We start from the raw sequence: 21,020 nt of genomic DNA, 5'->3' as shown, positions 1-21,020 counted from the left end.
TGGATGAGGGTAGGGCAGTGGATGTTGTATATATCGGCTTTAGTAAGGCCTTTGACGAGATCCCGCAAGGTAGGCTAGTCATGAAAGTTAGGTTTCGTGGAATCCAGGGAGAGCTAGCTAATTGGATTCAAAATTAGCTCGATGGTAGGAAGCAGAGGGTGATGCTTGAAGAGATAGTAGGAACTGCAGATGCTGGAGAATCTGAGATAACAAGGTGTAGAGCTGGATGAACACAGCAGGCCAAGCAGCATCAGAGGAGCAGGAAGGCTGACGTTTCAGGCCTTTTCTGAAGAAGGGGCTAGGTCTGAAACGTCAGCCTTCCTGCTCCTCTGATGCCGCTTGGTCTGCTGTGATGATTGAAGATTGTTTTTCAGATTGGAGGCCAGTGGCTAGAGATGGGCACAGGGGTTGGTGCTGGGACCTTTGTTATTTGTTATTTACATAAATGATCCTGATGTGAATATACAAGGTATGATTAGTAAGCTTGTGGATAATACAAAATTAGGAGGCATCAGTCATTGTGAAGAGGGTTATCAAAAATTACAGAGGGATCTTAATGAGATGGAAAGTGGGCTGAGGACTGGCAAATGCAATTTGATACAGATAAGTGTTGCACTTTGGAAAGTCAAACCAAGGTAGGACTTATACTGTAAAAGGTAAGGTCCTGAGGAGTTGCGGAACAGAGGGACCTAGGAGTACAAGTGCATTGTTCGTTGAAAGTGGCATCACAGGTGGACTGGGTGGTGAAGAAGGCATTTAACATGCTGGCCTTCATTGGTTGAGTCACTGAGAATAGGTGTTGGGATGTTACGTTTCAGTTGTATACGTTGTTGATGAGGCCGCGCTTGGAATATTGTGTACAGTTTTGGTCGTTGTGTTAGAGGAAAGACATAGGTAAACTGGAAAGTGCACAAAGAAGGCTTAAGAGGATATTGACAGGACTAGTAGGCCTGGGTTATAGGGACAGGTTGGCCAGGATAGGACTTTATTCCTTGGAACATACAAGAATGAGGGGTGACCTTACTGAGGTGTAAAATCATGAAAGGCATAGATAGGATGAATGCATATAGTCTTTTTACAGAGATGGGGATTTGAAAACTAGAGGGCATAGTTTTAAAATGAGAGGGGAGAGATTTAAGAAGGACCTGAGGGGCAAAACTTCACACAGAGAGTGGTGCATATATGGGGAAAGTGCTGCCAGAGAAAGTAGTTGAGGCAGGTACAATAGCAACATTTGGAAAACGTTTGGATAGGTATATGGATGGGAAGGATTCAGAGGGATATGGACCAAATGTGGGCAATTGGGACTAACTGAGTGGGCACCATGGTTAGCAAGGACAATTTTGGGCCAAAGAGCCTGTTTCCATGCTGTATTACTCCATGACTCTATGACTCTAAGTCTTCAGCATAATTGTTGGAATGTTGTCATGGTCCAAGGCCGTTGTGTAACCTCTGCTTCCAAATGTTTTTTGCTATCCCTTGGTGAATCAAATTGACTGAAGACCGGTGTCTGTGATGCTGGGAACCGCTGGAGGAGGTTGAGATAGATTATCCACTTGCCACTTCTGGCCAAACATTGCTACGAATGCTTCATCCTTATCTTTTGCATTGGTGTGCCTAGTTGTCTATGGGATATTTGTGGCATCTCCTCCTCCAGTGAGTTATTTAATTATCCACTACCATGGCTCTGGCAGGACTGCAGAGCTTAGATCTGATCCATTGGTTATGGGATTGCTGAGATTTGCCTATCACTTGTTGCTTATGCTGTTTGGTTTGCAAGTAGCCCTGTTTTGTAGCTTCATGAATTTTTAGTATGCTTGGTACTGCTCTTGTCATGCCCTCCTGCACTCCCCATTCAACTGGGGTTGATCCCTAATTTTGATGGTAATGGTTAAGTAGGTGATATGCTGGGCTATGAAATTGTTGTTTGTGTTTGAGTATGATTCTGCTGTTATTCATGACCCACGGCTGGAGGCTCAGTCTTGAGTTACTAGATCTGTTTGAAGTGTGTCCCATTTCGAACAGTGATAGTGCCACACAACAAGAGTATGGGGTGCTCTCAATGTGAAGGCAGGACTTAGTGTCCATGAGGACTGTCACTGATCACTCTTGCCGATATAGTCTTGGCCAGATGCATCAGGAGTGGACAGATTGGGAAGGATGAGTACAATTTTTTGGTTTCTTGGTTCCCTCACCATTTTTCAGATTTTCACCATGATTCAGACCCAGCGTAGCACAACATCTTTTACGACTCATCCAGGTCAATCAGTTGTGCTGCTGGTTAGGCACTCTTGGTGGTGGAAATTGAAATCTCCCTTCCAGACTATATTCTGTGCCCTTGCCACCTTCAGTAGTTCTTCCAAGTGGTGTTCAACATTTCTGATTCATCAGCCAAGAGTGAACAATATATGGTAATAAGCAGGATGTTTTTGGTATTGTCGTTTCCAGTGCCTTGGGCGATGACAGGTAGCCCATCTGGTTTCATTTCTTTTTTGAAACTTTGTCGTGATTACTTGGCCATCTCGGAGGGCATTGGAGAGTCAACCACATTACTGTGGCTCTCGAGTCACAATTGTTTAGACCACATGTGTCTCAAAGGACGCAATGGCGTAGTGGTTTTATCACTGTCTTGTTAATCTAGATACCCAGGTGATGTTCTGTGGATCTGGGGTTGAATCCCGCCACGACAGAGGGTGGAATTTGAATTCAATAAATATCTGGTATTAAGAATCTAATGATGACTGTGAATCCATTGCTGATGGTGGGAAAAACCTATCCGGCTCGCTAATGCCCATTAGGTAAGGAAACTGCCATCCTTACCAGCTCTGGCCTACATGTGACTCCAGACCCACAACAATGTGGTTGACTCATAACTGCCCTCTGGGCTATTAGGGATGTGCAATAAATGTTACCTAACCAGTGACACCCTCATCCCATGAATGAATTGAACAAAAAAGACCATATAACAATGACAGTGAGGCAGCGCGGTTTTGCCCCAAAGTTGGTGGTGGTTTTGTGATCATTGTGATTCTTAATTCAGGCGTGTCTATTGAATTCAAATTCCACCATCTGCAATGGCGGGATTCAAAGCCAGATTCCCTAGAACATTAAGTGATTCTTGTGTAATAATCTAGTGATAATATCATAAGGTCATCACCTCCCTATAACTGCTGCTCATAATGGTAGGGAGTGAGGGTTTGGAAGGTACTATCAAAGAAAGTAAATCCTGAATGTAAAGGAAGCAAGACAGAACCGAGAGTAACAAAGTAGCAAACTACAAAGCTAAATGAGACAGAGAGTATGACCTAAGCATTTAACCCTGTCTATGTTTCCATATCACTAAAATGTAATCGTCAAGCAAGACAAATGATCAAAAAAGCTGATGGAGCAGTAATAGGATTAAAAGTTCTGTGCTAATAGCTAGACTGCTTCACTAGTGATGACAGTTAATGTCAGATCACATGGAGCTACGCTGCATAAGCCATTCCTGTTCATTGCATAAATAGCTAATAAATGCTGTTAGTCTACAGTAAAATGATTGCAGACCCCTTTACTCTCAAAAATACCCTGTCAATCCTCATGTTACAATATGTTGGCTGTACTTTGTGAAGTGCTTTATAACCTTCCCAATTGACAGTGTGGAGGCCAGTAAACCATAAAAACAGTCAGCCAGGCATAAAATATTTGGGTCACCCTCACTGCAACATACAGATAGAAAGCTTGTGGCCAACACCTTGAAGGACAGTAAATCAAAGAAGCAGTCAACCAGATAGTAAAGGCTCGGAACTTGCCTGCTGCAAAAAGCCAATCAACAAATCATTAAAAGAGCCTCACAACTGTGAGTATAGACATACAAAAGGACTAAGCCCTACCCAATCCCAAATACCTAGGCCACAATGAATATGGTGGTGTGATGGTAAAAGACATTGCTCTAATAATCCATATAATGCAAAATTACTCTGGGGGCAAGGGTTCAAACTCACCATGGCAGGTTGTCAAATCACAATGGAATGGAAGGCAATGACAAACATGAAACCACTATTCATTGTCATAGAAACCTAAATGGTTTATAAATGATCTTTAGGATAAGGACATCTGCCATCTTTACCTGGTCTGGGCTATGTGCAATTCCAGACTCAGAACAAGGTGGTTCATTTTATTCATTGCCAATTTGTAAATGCCCAGTGCGCATATAAGAGTGAAGTAGGATGTAAATACAAACCAATGATAGTGTCTACATCTTGTCTCTTTCCATGCCACTTGCCAGCAGATGTCCTACAAGCCCCTCTACCTCCCCAATTAGCTGGTTTTGGGTGGCCATAATAAAGCTTCCCAAACTGTACTAGCATTGCACTGCAAACCAAAGTAGGAATTGAAAGCTTGAACAATGTTTATTTAGCTGGTAGTTTCTTTAGCTTGTACTTTCTTTTTCAACACCTTGGAACAGTGAACGGAAATTGAGAGTTGATCTTGGAACTTTGAATAGCTACTTATTGTTTGGAGAACAAACAAACTGATGTTTTTATGGGAACTGGCCTGGAAAGATAACTGCAGTTTAATTATTGTTCTAAGAGCATTGCAGATGTTTCAGTACCAGCGTGTGATAGTCAAGGATTGGCTGATTGGATGGTGCAGTGTTCGATCAAGGGCAGGCCAATGCTGGCCAGCCAATCAGAGTGGAGTTGAAAAAGATTGAACTGTTTTTTGACTGGGCATTTTTGAGCAAAAGGCTGTGTGCTCAAAAGCCGCTGAACTGGGAAGATATATTTGAGTTTTACTCTCTCGAGTTTAGTTCATTTATATGCAATGCAAATGAGTTCACACAATACTATGACACAGCCTAATTTGTACATCTCCTTACTGTGATTTTATTCATGTAACAAATGTTAATTGTTTTCTCTCTTTCATTCAGTTTCCTGTCCATTTCAAAGATCTTCACAGAGAACTTAGTCAAACACATTCTGAAAGTCATGGCACAGTACCTTATGTGATAAAACTTATTACAAAAACACTGCTCCTGAGATGCTGCTTGGCCTGCTGTGTTCGTCCAGCCTCACATTTTATTATCTTACAAAAACACTGTTGTTGCATCTTCATAAAAGTAATGGAGATTGGTCAGACACATGTTTCCTTTCTGAATTCATGTTTATTTGTCCAATAGTTTTGTATGCCGTTATTCCAAGTCAGTAATTAAAAATACTGGCTCCATTGTTTGCATATTTTCACCCTTTTTTGAGTATGTGCACCACTCATCTATTTCCAATAAACTGACAGCTCTTCAGTGTTCCATGGCTCCCATCGAATGATGTCCAGTGATCCCCTTGCATAAATATCTTTTTTGCTCTGCTCAGCCACCTATCACTGATGATTGTATCAGAGATAATGGGAACAGGAGATGCTGGAGATTCCAAGATAATAAAGTGTGAAACTGGATGAACACAGCAGGCCAAGCAGCATCTTAGGAGCACAAAAGCTGACGTTTCGGGCCTAGACCCTTCATCGGAGAGGGGGATGGGGTGAGAGTTCTGGAATAAATAGGGAGAGAGGGGGAGGCGGACCGAAGATGGAGAGAAAAGAAGATAGGTGGAGAGGAGAGTATAGGTGGGGAGGGGATAGGTCAGTCCAGGGAAGACGGACAGGTCACGGAGGTGGGATGAGGTTAGTAGGTAGGGGTGGGAGGAAGGGATGGGTGGGAGGAAGAACAGGTTAAGGAGGCAGAGACAGGCTGGACTGGTTTTGGGATGCAGTGGGTGGAGGGAAAGAGCTGGGCTGGTTGCGTGGTGCAGTGGGGGGAGGGGACAAACTGGGCTGGTTTTGGGATGCGGTGGGGGAAGGGGAGATTTTGAAGCTGGTGAAGTCCACATTGATACCATTGGGCTGCAGGGTTCCCAAGCGGAATATGAGTTGCTGTTCCTGCAACCTTCGGGTGGCATCATTGTGGCACTGCAGGGGGCCCATGATGGACATGTCATCTAAAGAATGGGAGGGGGAATGGAAACGGTTTGCGACTGGGAGGTGCAATTGTTTATTGCGAACCGAGCGGAGGTGTTCTGCAAAGCGGTCCCCAAGCCTCCACTTGGTTTCCCCAATGTAGAGGGAGCCACACTGGGTACAATGGATGCAGTATACCACATTGGCAGATGTGCAGGTGAACCTCTGCTTAATATGGAAAGTCATCTTGGGGCCTGGGATAGGGGTGAGGGAGGAGGTGTGGGGGCAAGTGTAGCACTTCCTGCGGTTGCAGGGGAAGGTGCCGGGTGTGGTGGGGTTGGAGGGCAGTGTGGAGCGAACAAGGGAGTCACGGAGAGAGTGGTCTCTCCGGAAAGCAGACAGGGGTGGGGATGGAAAAATATCTTGGGTGGTGGGGTCGGATTGTAGATGGCGGAAGTGTCGGAGGATGATGCGTTGTATCCGGAGGTTGGTGGGGTGGTGTGTGAGAACGAGGGGGATCCTCTTGGGGCGGTTGTGGCGGGGGCGGGGAGTGAGGGATGTTTTGCGGGAAATGCGGGAGACGCGGCCAAGGGCGTTCTCGACCACTGCAGGGGGGAAATTCCATCCCCTATTCCCAAATCCTCCGCCTCCGCCGCATCTGCTCCCACGATGAGGCATTCCACTCCCGCACATCCCAGATGTCCAAGTTCTTCAAGGACCGCAACTTTCCCCCCCACAGTGGTCGAGAACGCCCTTGACCGCGTCTCCCGCATTTCCCGCAACACATCCCTCACACCCTGCCCTCGCCACAACCGCCCAAAGAGGATCCCCCCCGTTCTCACACGCCACCCCACCAACCTCCGGATACAACGCATCATCCTCCGACACTTCCGCCATCTACAATCCGACTCCACCACCCAAGACATTTTTCCATCCCCACCCTTGTCTGCTTTCCGGAGAGACTCCCTTGTTCGCTCCACACTGCCCTCCAACCCCACCACACCCGGCACCTTCCCCTGCAACCGCAGGAATTGCTACACTTGCCCCCACACCTCCTCCCTCACCCCTATCCCAGGCCCCAAGATGACTTTCCATATTAAGCAGAGGTTCACCTGCACATCTGCCAATGTGGTATACTGCATCCACTGTACCCGGTGTGGCTTCCTCTACATTGGGGAAACCAAGCGGAGGCTTGGGGACCGCTTTGCAGAACACCTCCGCTCGGTTCGCAATAAACAACTGCACCTCCCAGTCGCAAACCATTTCCACTCCCCCTCCCATTCTTTAGATGACATGTCCATCATGGGCCTCCTGCAGTGCCACAATGATGCCACCCGAAGGTTGCAGGAACAGCAACTCATATTCCGCTTGGGAACCCTGCAGCCCAATGGTATCAATATGGACTTCACCAGCTTCAAAATCTCCCCTTCCCCCACCGCATCCCAAAATCAGCCCAGCTCTTCCCCTCCATCCACTGCATCCCAAAACCAGTCCAGCCTGTCTCTGCCTCCTTAACCTGTTCTTCCTCTCACCCATCCCTTCCTCTCACCCCAAGCCGCACCTCCATCTCCTACCTACTAACCTCATCCCACCTCCTTGACCTGTCCGTCTTCCCTGGACTGACCTATCCCCTCCCCACCTCCCCACCTATATTCTCCTCTCCACCTATCTTCTTTTCTCTCCATCTTCAGTCCGCCTCCCCCTCTCTCCCTATTTATTCCAGAACCCTCACCTCATCCCCCTCTCTGATGAAAGGTCTAGGCCCGAAACGTCAGCTTTTGTGCTCCTGAGATGCTGCGTGGCCTGCTGTGTTCATCCAGCTTCACACTTTATTATCACTGATGATTTATGTGTTTGAGCCATTCGGCATTAAATTTCTATCAAAATCATTGGTGTCATTTGAGTTATCTTTATTTTGGGGACATTGATCCTTTTTGTCTTCCATTGTGTACATTAAAGGAAGTAAGCACTCGAAATATTTATTATTTTATGCTCATATTCAGTTTTGAACCATTTGCTCCCTGTTGTGATTTTTTTGTCTTAAAGAGTTTCTAAACTTTGTCTAAAACATTATGTTTTACTCAGCTGCTATTATCTCATTTTCTCCTTAAGCCTCTGAGCATCATTTTAATATTTTTCTGCACTTTTCCACGTTCATCACAGTGAACCTTTTCCACTTTCTCCCTACAGAATTTGTGGAAGTCTCTTTCCTCTTAATTTCTACTAGTTTGTTTGATAATCTTTTTTGAGGGATAAGTGTTTAGTCTTGAATTGTTGAATAGGATTAGAATGGTTCCCTCCCTTGTTTTTTTTGGGTGACCATGGTCAGACACAGGACTCAAGGTGCAGCTTGCCTAGAGCATGACAGTAAATTAACACAGTGTATATTCAATTATTTTGGCTATGGAGTCCAATATTCTATTGCATTTGTTGTAAACCTTCCTGAATTCATTTCATACATTACATACTGAATCCTTTTAGACAGTTGAGTGTCTCTAATTTCATTTGTAATTACCTAACATCAGCACACATATCCTCTTTTCTCTTCTTCTTTCTATGTGTAACATTGTAATTTTATTTATACTTAATTTTAACCATCATTGTGCATCCCTCATGAATTCTGCTGCCCCTTCTAGTCTGATATTTTTATTTTCTTCTACTTTGGATCTATGCAGAGGTGACACAATGTACATGTCTCGTTTAATGCGTGCTTTAAAATACCTGCTCCATGCTCACAGTTCCAGTTTCCCATTGTTTCAGAGATCATAGGAACTGCAGATGCTGGAGAATCTGAGATAACAACGTGTAGAGCTGGATGATCACAGCAGGCCAAGCAGCATCAGAGCAGCAGGAAAGGTGATGTTTCAGGCTTGGATCCTTCTTCAGAAATTCAGAAATTTTCTGAAGAAGGGTCGAGGCCCAAAATGTTAGTTTTCCTGCTCCTCTGATGCTGCTTGGCCTGCTGCGTTCGTCCAGTTCTAAGCCTTGTTATCTCATTTTCCCATTTTTATTGCTTTTCTCAACATTTTTATGACAATCAGGCATGTCCCAGACTGTTCAATAAACTGTGAATTAATTTAGTTCATTTAGCTTCCTTTTTAATTTGTGTGATTTAAGTTGAAGTAAACCAGCAGTCAAATTTTTCATTTAACTAGTTTAAAGATTAATATTTTACAAGCTTTTTCCGATGGTTCTTTAAGATTAAAGAGATAAAGCTATTAACAAAAAAAAATTCCAGATACCAAGATTGAAACAGAAACAGATATATGAGGAAGTCTACCTAAGTCTCTGTCATAAGCAGCTGGGTACCATGGTTTGAGTTCCTTCTTGCAGACGTGAAGATGTGAACACGAAGTTAGATCCAGCAGTTACAATCACTTTTGTTGAATAATTGATATTTTCCTTTACAAATGAACCCAGTAAGTAGAACAGGCTTTGAGAAAGAGCAAGAGAAGGTTTTTTTTCTGAGATAGTAGGAACTGCAGATGCTGGAGAATCTGAGATAACAAGGTGTGGAGCTGGATGAACACAGCAGGCCAAGCAGCATCAGAGGAGCAGGAAAGCTGACGTTTAGGGCCTCGTCTCTTCTTTTTCACTTTGTTGTCACAGTATTTGCATTAATGTTCCAGACTCAAAGCAAAGTGGTAAATTCTTATTCATTGCCCATTTGTAAATGCCCTGTGGGCAAGTAAGAATGAAGTAGAATGTAAATATGAACCAAAGACAATGACGACATTCTGTCTCTATCCATGCCACATTCGACAGAACTGTGGTCGATTCCTAAAGCAAATGTTTTTCTTGACCTGAAAACTTTCTTCTCTCAAGATAATGTCTTTCAGAGGATTTCCTGCGAAAGCTCATGCCTTAAAAAGCCATTTCACATTTTTATAAATATTAAGTTTAAGATGGCTGCTGCATTAACATTTGATGCATCAAAAAGTTTGTCACAAAACACAAAGTCATTGATGCTGAAATTCCTCATGGTGGTTTCTTCCAATGTGTCGCCCAATGTCTCCAAAGCCTTGAATTATCATACCTGCAAAAACTTATTCTGTTGTATAAAGGGATAAGCAAGTTCCAAATAGTTCAGTTTGTGGTCACCATTGAGAGAACATACCAGTTTGTCTTAGATATCTCATGTCTTACTATCTCATACCAGTCTGTCTGCTTTTTGGCTGGCTGTCGTGAATCATCAAGAACCAGCCATGTAATTTTTGGCAGCCATTTTTAGCCTTCTTTATCAAATATAAAGTATTGTAGTTAGAAAGTTCAAAGCTTTACAGAATTAAGGAAGCAAATGATAAGAAATACACACAATTTTTCTCTTTATACACAGAGGGCCAACACAAAACTGTTGAGTCTCACATCTTCAGCTACATTTTGTTCAGTAAGTTCTCTTTCTTGTTTTTTTCACGGTTTTTCCAGTTTACACTGACATTTACTCTGATGTTTTGCTGGACTCAGTCTCTAAGCCATACTCATTGTGAGCTCTACAAAGAATATTTTGACAGACCCATAACTAGTTGGAGTGCTGTTTTATTATCTGGAAGCATTCCTTGTTCTCTTCCCAGACTCAGACCTTTTAAATTGTCCCTCTGCAATAACAAGTTAGCAATGACCTCTTTCTATGTCAGCGACTTGTCCTTTCTCTTTTCAAACTCACCTGTGGTGCCAAAGATATAATTAAGATGCTTTGTACATCGAGAGAAAAATGGTTGGTTTGTCCTGTAAGCATTTTTAAATCTCACAGCTTCTCTTGCCAGTTGGATAACATTTTATGCACTTCTCTCTGAGTGATATTAAGGGCTTTGATGTTCTTAGCACCTAATTTCTCCTCCAATATTTTAGTTTGTCTTTTAGTTCATAAATTATTTTATCACAATCATATAGAAGTCATGGTGACCTTCTGAATAGAGTCCAGTTGCTTCTATTTTTGCAGCTTTTGACAGATTCAACATTGACACATATGGCTCTACCTCTTTCTGGCTCCTTATACTCACTAGGTTTGGCTTTCGCCCTCTTATCTACCAAGTGATCTCGCTCAGACTCTTTTGATTAAATAGAGCATCCCCTTCATTATTTCTCAGCTGTCTCGATGGTTTCCCTGGTTGCTAGTTAAGGTTGTGAGCTTTAGCTGGGTCATTGTAACCTTCATGGATCTTAGTGGCCATTTAGGGTTTTTGAAATCTTTTCTGCTGTCTGCTGCTGAAGCTGGTAAGACTGTATAGCCTGACTGGCTGGTTCTGGAGTTTTGGGATATAACACCCTTCAGGCTGTGTGGGCATTTCCAAACAAGACATCAACTCCTAGCTTGGAAAAGTTTGGGATATTCCTTACTGCCAGCAATTTGATAACCAGCTCACTTTGCCAGTGAGTTTTTACTAATGGCACCTCATCACCATCTCCTTTTAGTCTATTGACAATTACTTTGGAATAGATCTGACTTCTGCTTGGGGAGTCTTCGATCCTGTCTGCTAGCTATGTCTGTAGTCAACCAATACCCAGGAGTATGTTAATCTCCTTTCCCAGCTCCTTAGAACCGTTAGGAACCACTTTCGTTTACACTTGAAATCAGGTAAAGTTTCTCTGCCTTCTTTTATATGTGCACAATGGGTGACTATCTTTTGTCTGACTCAAAATACTGCTAGTGGCCTTCCTTGCATGCCAACAATTTTCTTTAAGTTGGCCAGGTTTGCCAAATTAAAACTGATAGGACACAATGCTGCAACTCCTTCTTGCCGATCTTTCTGCATCTGTAGCTCGAATCCCAGCGTCTGTTGTTGGAAATCCATCTCTTTCTCCTCTTTCTGAGCTTGGTTTTTTATCTTCTTTTCCTAGGCTTCATGTTCTAGCTCCTTTCCTTTACACAGGCTCTAACCCTATGCTCCAGTTCTAGATTGTAAGAGCTCTTTTTGGGGTAAAGTAACCGAGTGTGGTTGTGAAGTAACTCTATGGAGGCCAGTATTCTACACTCTGACCAGCTAACTCAGAGCTGGTCCCTAGAGTGAGGAAAATTCCTGACACCTCTGTTTGTATCTGTCAGCTCCCTCATTCGCCCAGGTTAACAGCCCTAATCAGGGAACTCATACTCATTGGCCAACCTCATTCCAATCATTACAAGTTGCAATTTAACTCTTGTTATGTTCTGACTGTGGACTAAATTCAAAACACTCACCTTCGATTCTCAAGATTTCCTCTCTCTTTGTTTTGCTGGGGAGCTTTGTTTTTACGTGTTGAACAATTAATTTTAAATGATTCATGTTCAGAACTGTAACTTCTGTCAATCTAAATCCTGTTGATTGATAAACTCTTTGGATATAGGTTCCCATCTTGCGCAATTGTTAGTACCATTTGAAAACAAAATCTCACTGTTCTAATCTGGTTTATTTTCAAATAATTTGAACTCTTACTGTTCAAGGAAGAGTCTGAGGAAGTTCTCAGGAAGGATCATTTGACCTGAAACATTAACTCTGATTTCTGCCAGACCTGCTGAGCTTTTCCAGCAATTTCTGTTTTTGAACTTTCATTTCCCTTCTACTTGCAATTTCTTTGCAGATCAAATTTAGTTTGCTGTGCAATTGATTACGCTCCAGCTTTTAGTTCAGATTTTGGCTTTGACTTTCAATTGTCCCTGGCCTTGTGACAGATATGACTGGTATTAATGACAGAGTCCACACCCATGATTAAGTATAGTTACCAAGCATATTTACCAACAACAGTGAACAGATGCACATATCAAATACAAAACAATTGAACATTACAGACATAAATCTGCAAATTTATATATAGAAAATATCAATAGCATACTAACAAGAAGCTGAATTTTATTACGATAATATTATTATATGGCAGGATGCTGTGCAAGTAGTACGTTATGTAAACAATGTTAGTTGGCATAATATAAAACCCTGTGTATGATTCTGATTGATCCAAGAGATGCACACCAACGCAAGCATCATTGTGCTTCTGGTGCAAGCTCCAGGTTACTGAAACATTGAAATTCAAAGATGTAATTAATTTACATAATAATAGAAAATATCCCTGAAATGTTTTAGGAAATGTTTAGTAATAGAAAGTGCTGGTGAAACTCAGCGGGACTGACAGCATCTGAGTAGAGAAAACAGAATTAACATTGACTCCAATATGATGCTTCTTCATTGCTTTTCCAGCATCTGCAGTACCTTGCTTTTAATTAATTTAAAACCTTAGGCTTCTGGATTGAAAATACATCCATGCTACCAAATGTTGCATTTTACTTGAAAACTAAATGCACTATTTTACATTCTCATTTGCATGGTATTGAAGGAACGAGATAAGAATTGTCAAATGAAAAGTCATTTTTAGCATTGAATATCCCTGGAGTCAGAAATGTTCAGTTTAAATCCTCCCCTTACTGATTTGTTCCTGCAGGAAATCCTGATATTATAACAAAGATCATTTATGCTCTATGAAAGCAGCACTGGATGTAGTATTACACAGAAGTCGATACTGTGCAAATATTGACTGCAGTTGAGAAGAATAACAGCAAATTATTGACCATAGGTTTATAAATGTGACAGAGTATGTGTTAGAATGACTTGAGGGCATTATTGCATTTTTGAGGTCAGTTATGAACCATGGAGGTTGCAATTGTTCCATATTGTCAATATTTGCTTTATTACACTCTTGGACTCAATAACAACCTGTACTTTGTGATGTTAATGACAAATAACCTCTGCTCCATTGACTTTGTATGTCATTCATTGACGTTATTTGCCCATTGAGATTATTATCATACAATAATGAAAAATATCTTCATGCATAATAGATTTTAAGCCAATCTTGTAACAATTTAACTTCTACAAATTATTGAGTGTTTCTAAGACTTGCACCAAACCTTTCTTTGAGGGATTTGCATACAATCTAGTTGCCCTGCTTTTGGAAGAATGTTAAACTGGAAAGGGTGCAAAAAACATTTACAGGCATGTTACCAAGACTGGAAGATTTGAGTTATAAGGAGAGCAGGATAGTCTGGGACTTTTTTCCCTGGAGTGTAGGAGGCTGAGGGGCGACCTTACAGAAGGTTTATAAAATCATGTAGGGCATAGATAAGATGAGTAGCCAAGGTCTTTGGGAGTCAAAAACTAGAAGATGTAAGTTTAGGGTGAGAGGGGCAAGATATGGAAGAGACCTGAGGGGCAACATTTTCACAAAGAGGATTGGGCTGCCACAGAAAGTGGTAGAGGTGGACGCAATTACAACATTTAAAAAACATTTAGACAGGCACATAGATAGGAAAGGTTTCGAGGGATGCGGGCCAAATGCAGGCAAATTAAAAATGGGACTAATTCAGTTTAGGAAAACTGGTTGGTATGGATGAGTTGGGCCAAAAGGCCTGGTTCTATGCTGTATGACTCTGTAAGTCTATTTGACATTGACTGGGGAATACTCATCAAGTTGTATAATGATTAGGTAGCCCTCTGTGTCAACTATAATGTCTAAAGACGCAGAAATGGGACAGCTTTCTGGCCCTTTTAGGAAATGTTTTAATATCTATACATGTATAACCAGCTAGTAACTAAACTTGATCTTCATTCCTTAGACAGAAGAGGGAAACTCTGGGCTAGCAAGAAATTGATGAAGGCAGCAACAACATAAATTTCTATTTGAAATTTACATTTCAAATTTCTTGCTGATTAGAACTTAACATTTTAAAATGATTCCATGCATCTGAAACACCTGCGCATTTCAGGTAAGGTCGGGTTGCTGTGAAGTGTCTTTGCCGTGTGTGTAAGGGCTATTCCTTGTCTTCTAGTTGGCACTCTGTGATGGTCATACGATGGCTGATAAATATATTCTTGGGTGAAGGAATTATGACAGCTGCCAGAAAAGCTGTTGCAGGCTTACTTTTTCCTTCTACAGTGAGCAAACACCAGCTGAGTGTTAATGGACTGGAAGCTTGCTTTCTGCTTTCCTGAATACCTGATTGCAGTCGATTATAATCTGGATGAAAGAAAGTCAGCTGTTTCTGCAAATCCCACAGCTCTGGATACAGCTATGTAATCTACAAGGAATTTGTGTCCAAAAGTTTTTTTTTAAATGCATTAATGGGATGATGGCATCACCCATACTCAGCCACATTGCTGTGAGTCTGGAGTCATATGTAGACCAGACCAGGCAGTTTCCTTCATTAGCAAACCAGATGGATGTTTCCCAACAATTGATTCATAGACATCATTAGATTCTTAAATCCAGATATTTCATTGAATTCAAATTCCACTATCTGCCACGGCAGAATTCAAACCCAGGTCCCTAGAACACTATCTGGGTCTTTGGTTAACAGACCAATGATAATAACACTAGGCCATCAACTCCTGGTGGTAATTCTAATAAGTGTGCACCAGCAAAACATGGTGTGGTATTCTAGAAGACAACAAAATCAGTTTGAGAAGGTATAAATCAATAGGGGAATTGACATGGACAAATACAGTTTCCAAACAATCCACTATTCAAAGGAACTGAGCAAAAATAATGCCCACAATATGCAGAGATATGCTTGATCAGCATGACATAAGTCAAAAATAAGTCAAAATTGTGTAAACTCTAAGCTCAGAACTTCTTTGGAAATCCATTGGTCATTGTAGTGAAATGATAAAGTCACAGGAGACTGCTCCTTTGAATACTGCTTCCAACCATGTCAGTCAGATTTTGAAACCAATCACTCGAAGTTTCACTGCGTGAATTCGCTCATGGTGAGATTTCTGACACACTCACTTAAAAATGCACTGAATCCTAATGAAATCATAGGCCCCAATTTACATGTAGTAATGAAGTGTGACTCTGTTCCCAGCAGTGTGTTTGTCAGAATCTCCCAACAGGAAATGAGAGTCAGTGGGCGATTACTATTCACTCATTCATCTGATTACCATCCTCTTTCCTCTTGGTTGAATTGGTTTGAAACATTCAAAGGCAGTTACCAAAAATAATTTCACATCAAGCCAAATATGAAGATCCAAACTGATGGCCTTAGGTCTGCAGCGGTAGTAAAACGTGTAAGCAAACAAAGTCACAAGTGACCTGGAAGTCCTTAAGGAAACAAAGTCCCATCATCAGACTGACGACATCTTTCATCGTTTTGTGTGATATTACTAGTGTCCCAAATGGGTTAGCTTCAGAATAGATGTAATAATTCATACCTGGACATGCATGCGGCACCTCAGGCCACCAGCAGAAGATGAATTGTATTCAACCGGAATCTGTAACGTCATGACCCAGCATATCGCTCACTTTACCATCAATCTAGGAGACCACCTCTAATTCAATAGACAACAAACAATAGGCTCAGGAGTAGACCATTCGGCCCTTCAAGCCAGCACCACCATTCATTATGATCATGGCTGATCATCCACAATCAGTATCCTGTTCCTGCCGTATCCCCATAACCCTTGATTCCACTATCGTTAAGAGCTCTATCCATCTCTTTCTTGAAAGTATCCTGAGACTTGGCCTCTGCTGCCTTCAGGGGCAGAGCATTCCATATATCCACCACTCTCTGGGTGAAGAAGTTTTTCCTCAACTCTGTTCTAAATGGCCCACCCCTTTTTTTAAACTGTATCCTCTGGTCCTGGACTCACCCATCAGCGGAAACATGTTCCCTGCCTCCAGAGTGTCCAATCCCTTAATAATCTTATACGTCTCAATCAGATCCCCTCTCATTCTTCTAAACTCAAGTGTATACAAGCCCAGTTGCTCCAATCGTTCAACATATGATAGTCCTGCCATTCTGGGAATTGGCCTGGTGAACCTACGCTGCATTCCCTCAATAACAAGAATGTCCTTCATCAAATTTGAAGACAGAGCTGCACACAATACTCCAGGTGCGGTCTCACCAGGGCCCTGTACAGCTGCAAAAGGACCTCTTTGCTCCTATACTCAATTCCTCTTGTGATGAAGGCCAGCATGCTATTAGCTTTCTTCACAGCCTGCTGTACCTGCATGCTTGTTTTCATTGACTGATGTACAAGAACACCTAGATCTCGTTGTACGTCCCCTTTACCAAAATTGACTTCATTTAGATAGTAATCTGCCTTCCTGTTCTTGCCACCAAAGTGTATAACCACACATTTATCCACATTAAACTGCATCTGCCATCATCCGTCCACTCACGTAGCCTGTCCATGTCACCCTGCATTCTCATAACATCCTCTTCACAATTCACACTGCCACCCAGCTTTGTGTCATCAGCAAATTTGCTAATATTAATTTTAATACCTTCATCTATATCATTAATGTATATTGTAAACAGCTGTGGTCTCAGCATCGAACCTGCAGTACCCCATTCCGTACAGCCATTCTGAAAGGGTACTGCTTATCACTACTCTTTGCTTCCTATCAGCCAGCCAATTTTCAATCCAAGTCAGTATTTTGCCCCCAATACCATGCGCCCTAATTTTGCTCACTAATCTCCCATGTGGGACTTTATCAAAAGCTTTCTGAAAGTCCATGTACACTACATCCACTGGCTCTCCCTGATCCATCTTCATACTTACATCCTTAAAACATTCTGGATGATTAGTCAAGCATGATTTCCCCTTCGTAAATCCATGTTGGCTCTTACCTATTCTTTTACTGCTATCTGAATGAGTTGTAATTTCATCTTTTACAATTGACTCCAGCATCTTTCCCACCACTGACGTCAGGCTAACTGGTCTATAATTCCCTGTTTTCTCTGTCCCTCCTTTTTTGAAAAGTGGGACAACATTAGCCACCCTTCAATCCTCAGGAACTGATCCTGAATTCATGAATTAATGTAGAAATATGTGACAGGAACAACATCAGGTATATCTAAAAATTAACTACAACACAGTATTGTATGTTAGGGTGCAAAAGCGCTATAGAATATGCGGAAGTAAGAACTGATAGAACCAACTGCTCAGATCTAAGCTCTGCAGTCATGCCACATCCAGTTGGATGATGGTGGACAGCCACCCTCAATGATGGGGAAGGTAAGCATGTCGCTTTGGAAGACAAAACTGAAGAATTTGCAACGCCCTTCAGGTAGAAATGTTGCATGGCCAATCCATCTTGGAGAATTTAGAGAATTCTATTTGCTTCATGTCAGTTCAAGACTGAAGGTATCGGATCCAGCAAAAGCTCCGAACCTTGACAACATCTCAATCACAATTGTTCAGACATATGCTGCAGAGCTGATGTCCCCATGGCCAAGATGTTCCAGGACAGCTATAGTACTTATACCTACCCAGTAACATTGAAATTTACTCAGGTATGTCCTGTCCACAAAAAGTAGACCAAATTCAATGCAAGTAATTACTGCCCCATCAGTCTACTTTTAATCATCTGCGAAGTGATGAAAGGTGTTGTTGGCATGGCTATGTATTAGCATCTATTCAACAACAACCTACTCACTGATGCAGTATTTGAATGCTGCTAGAACAGTTCAAATCCAGACTACATTACAGCCTTAACCCAAACATGGACGACAAAGAGTGAAATGAGAGTGACTGCCCTTGATAACAAGGCACCGACTACTGATGATGGTCTCATTGAGCCCTGGTAATATTGAAGTTAATAGAAATAAGGCAATAACTCTATAAACACCAAGGAAGATGGTCGTGATTATCTACCCCAGGACATCACTGCAGGAGATTTTTCTGAAAAGTGTCCTTGGCCACAAACACCTTCAGTTGCTTCATCAATAACATTCACTGCACCATAAAGTGAGATAATTGTTGATGATTACAGCATGTTCATTATCATTGTCAGCTCCTCAAAAACTGAGACTGACCTGTTTCTGCATGCAACAAAACCTGAACAACATTCAGCTTGAGATGATAGGTGGAAATTAATAGTTCTCATCTTACAATTGACAGGTATTAGATATCAGGCAATGGCCTAGTGGTATCATAATTGGACCATTAATCCAGAGACCCAGTTAACAATCTGGGAACCCAGCTTTGAATTCTAGTAGAGGTAGATAGTGGGATTTGAATTCAAAAAAATCTGGAGTTAAGAGTCTAGTGATGACCTTAAATCCACTATCAATTGTTTGGGGAAATATCTATCTGGTTCATTAATGTCCTTTAGGGAAGGAAACTGCCATCATTACCTGGTCTGGCCTACATGTCATAGCCCCACAACAATGTTGCTGACACTTAGCTGCCTTCTTGGATGGGAAATAAATGCTGGCCTGCCCAGTGACATCCTCATCCTGTAAATACTCCCCTTACTCTGGCTTAAGTATAGACTGTTAAAATTTTATTTTTGTTTATGTCCCAAGTCCTACCCTGCTCCATCACCAAACTGCCAGATTCTCTGCGAGAGTCCTCACTTCACCAGCTCCTCTCAGTGATGCTGACTCTCGCCACAGAGTCTTCACCTCGCCTATGCCTCTTGAGTCAAACTTATTGCGATTGTGTAATAAACCTTCTTGTTATCTCTTTATCTCTATAACTACTCTTTTTAATATCCTAGAATACGTAACACCATATCCAGGGCACTTACCAGTCTTTGCCACCATCAGTTTTCCCTATACTTTTTGTCAAGTGATAGTTATTGAATTTATTTCCTCTCTTCCTTTTGCCATTTAATAATTTAGTGTTTGCAGAATGCTTTTTGTGTCTTCTACTGTCATCCAAGAGGCAGTTGAAGCCTTTGATTGTGTGATTAAATCTTCTCCAGAATGACTTGCTGAATGAACAGGTGTCCTCCCTGTTTAGTCCTTTAGGAGAATGATAGCTTTGTACATGTGATTTGTGGTGAGATGGCTCCATGTGCACATTACACAATGGGGTAGAATTTGAAGCTTCCCAGATGATGGAGAATGATCAATAGCCCATTCTTATCACTGCTGTGCTGGATTCCATAGTGCTTACCATTGGTGAGCAGCATCCACCACTCCTTCCCCCACTCATCTTTGTTCCTTGATGCAAAGGTTAAATGAATTCAGAAAACCTTTTTACTTCAGCACATGAATATAGTGAGCTTTGAATAATTCTATAACTTTTATATGTTTTAACTCAGCAAATACAGCATTTAAAACAGTTAATATAAATCAAGTTAGGATTTTTAATGAAGTACCAACAATCAAGAACAGAATTGTTTACTAAAATATAATTAATCATTAAAAGGTTGAAGAGATAGGTATTAAGGAATATTTTTCATGAACTTTTGGAAATATTGGCAAATTAAATGATGAATTAAAGATAATTTGATTTGAGATTCATTTCACAATATAATGAATATCTAACTTGTGTTATCAATCATCTGAAAACAAACTATTTGAATGATTGAAACCTAAAACTAGGATTGTTCTGTGTAATATAATTAAATGTACATCTTCTCTGCTCAATCTGTTGGCAAATTGATTTTCTTGTAGTTCTCTATAGATTTCAAAATGCGACACACTTCCAATAAGAGCACTACTAAAATAGCTAAAAATAAAATTAATGCATATCTTGAAAAGTGAAAATCTGGACGCTTACTAAAGAACAAAATAAAATTCAAAGCCCAGTATCAAAAATGTTGACAGGAAATTTATGCTTTAAAACTATAGCATCATTTAAATCCATCGCCTGCATAGACCTAAGCTACACCCACCATTATGTTGCTTTCTGACAAAGGAAACAGATCTTTATGTACCAGCATTCAAATGTCAATTTCCAATTTGTGTCGAGCAGTATGCATGACATTGTGCCTTTGCAATTTACCACACAGGGTCTGGTCCACTTAAGTTTGAAGGTGGCTAGTTATCTTTTGTATTATTTATTTCCTGTTTAGTATAAACAAATCTGAAACACAGGCATGGAGGTTGAACGCAAAGCTTTAATGGAGTCTGATTATTGCTTCAGGCTACAACTGGTAACAGGCCGCAAGAAAACTGAATCAATCAACTGAATCAAATTGAATCGCATCCTGTAATGAAATACATGTTAGTATAAATATATTTAAACAATTATATTCAACATGCTGTGGAGTTCGTCATGGAGAGGCAGCTGTGTAGTGATCCAGAACTGCAGGCTAATGTTCTGGCGACATTGGTTCCAAACACATTGCGGCAGATGGTGAAATTTGAACTCAGTAAAAATTTTGGA

The sequence above is a fragment of the Stegostoma tigrinum genome, chromosome 3, assembly GCF_030684315.1.
Source record: "Stegostoma tigrinum isolate sSteTig4 chromosome 3, sSteTig4.hap1, whole genome shotgun sequence".
Lineage (NCBI taxonomy): Eukaryota > Metazoa > Chordata > Chondrichthyes > Orectolobiformes > Stegostomatidae > Stegostoma > Stegostoma tigrinum.
The sequence above is the reverse complement of the archived record's forward strand: the minus strand, read 5'-3'. Positions refer to the sequence as shown.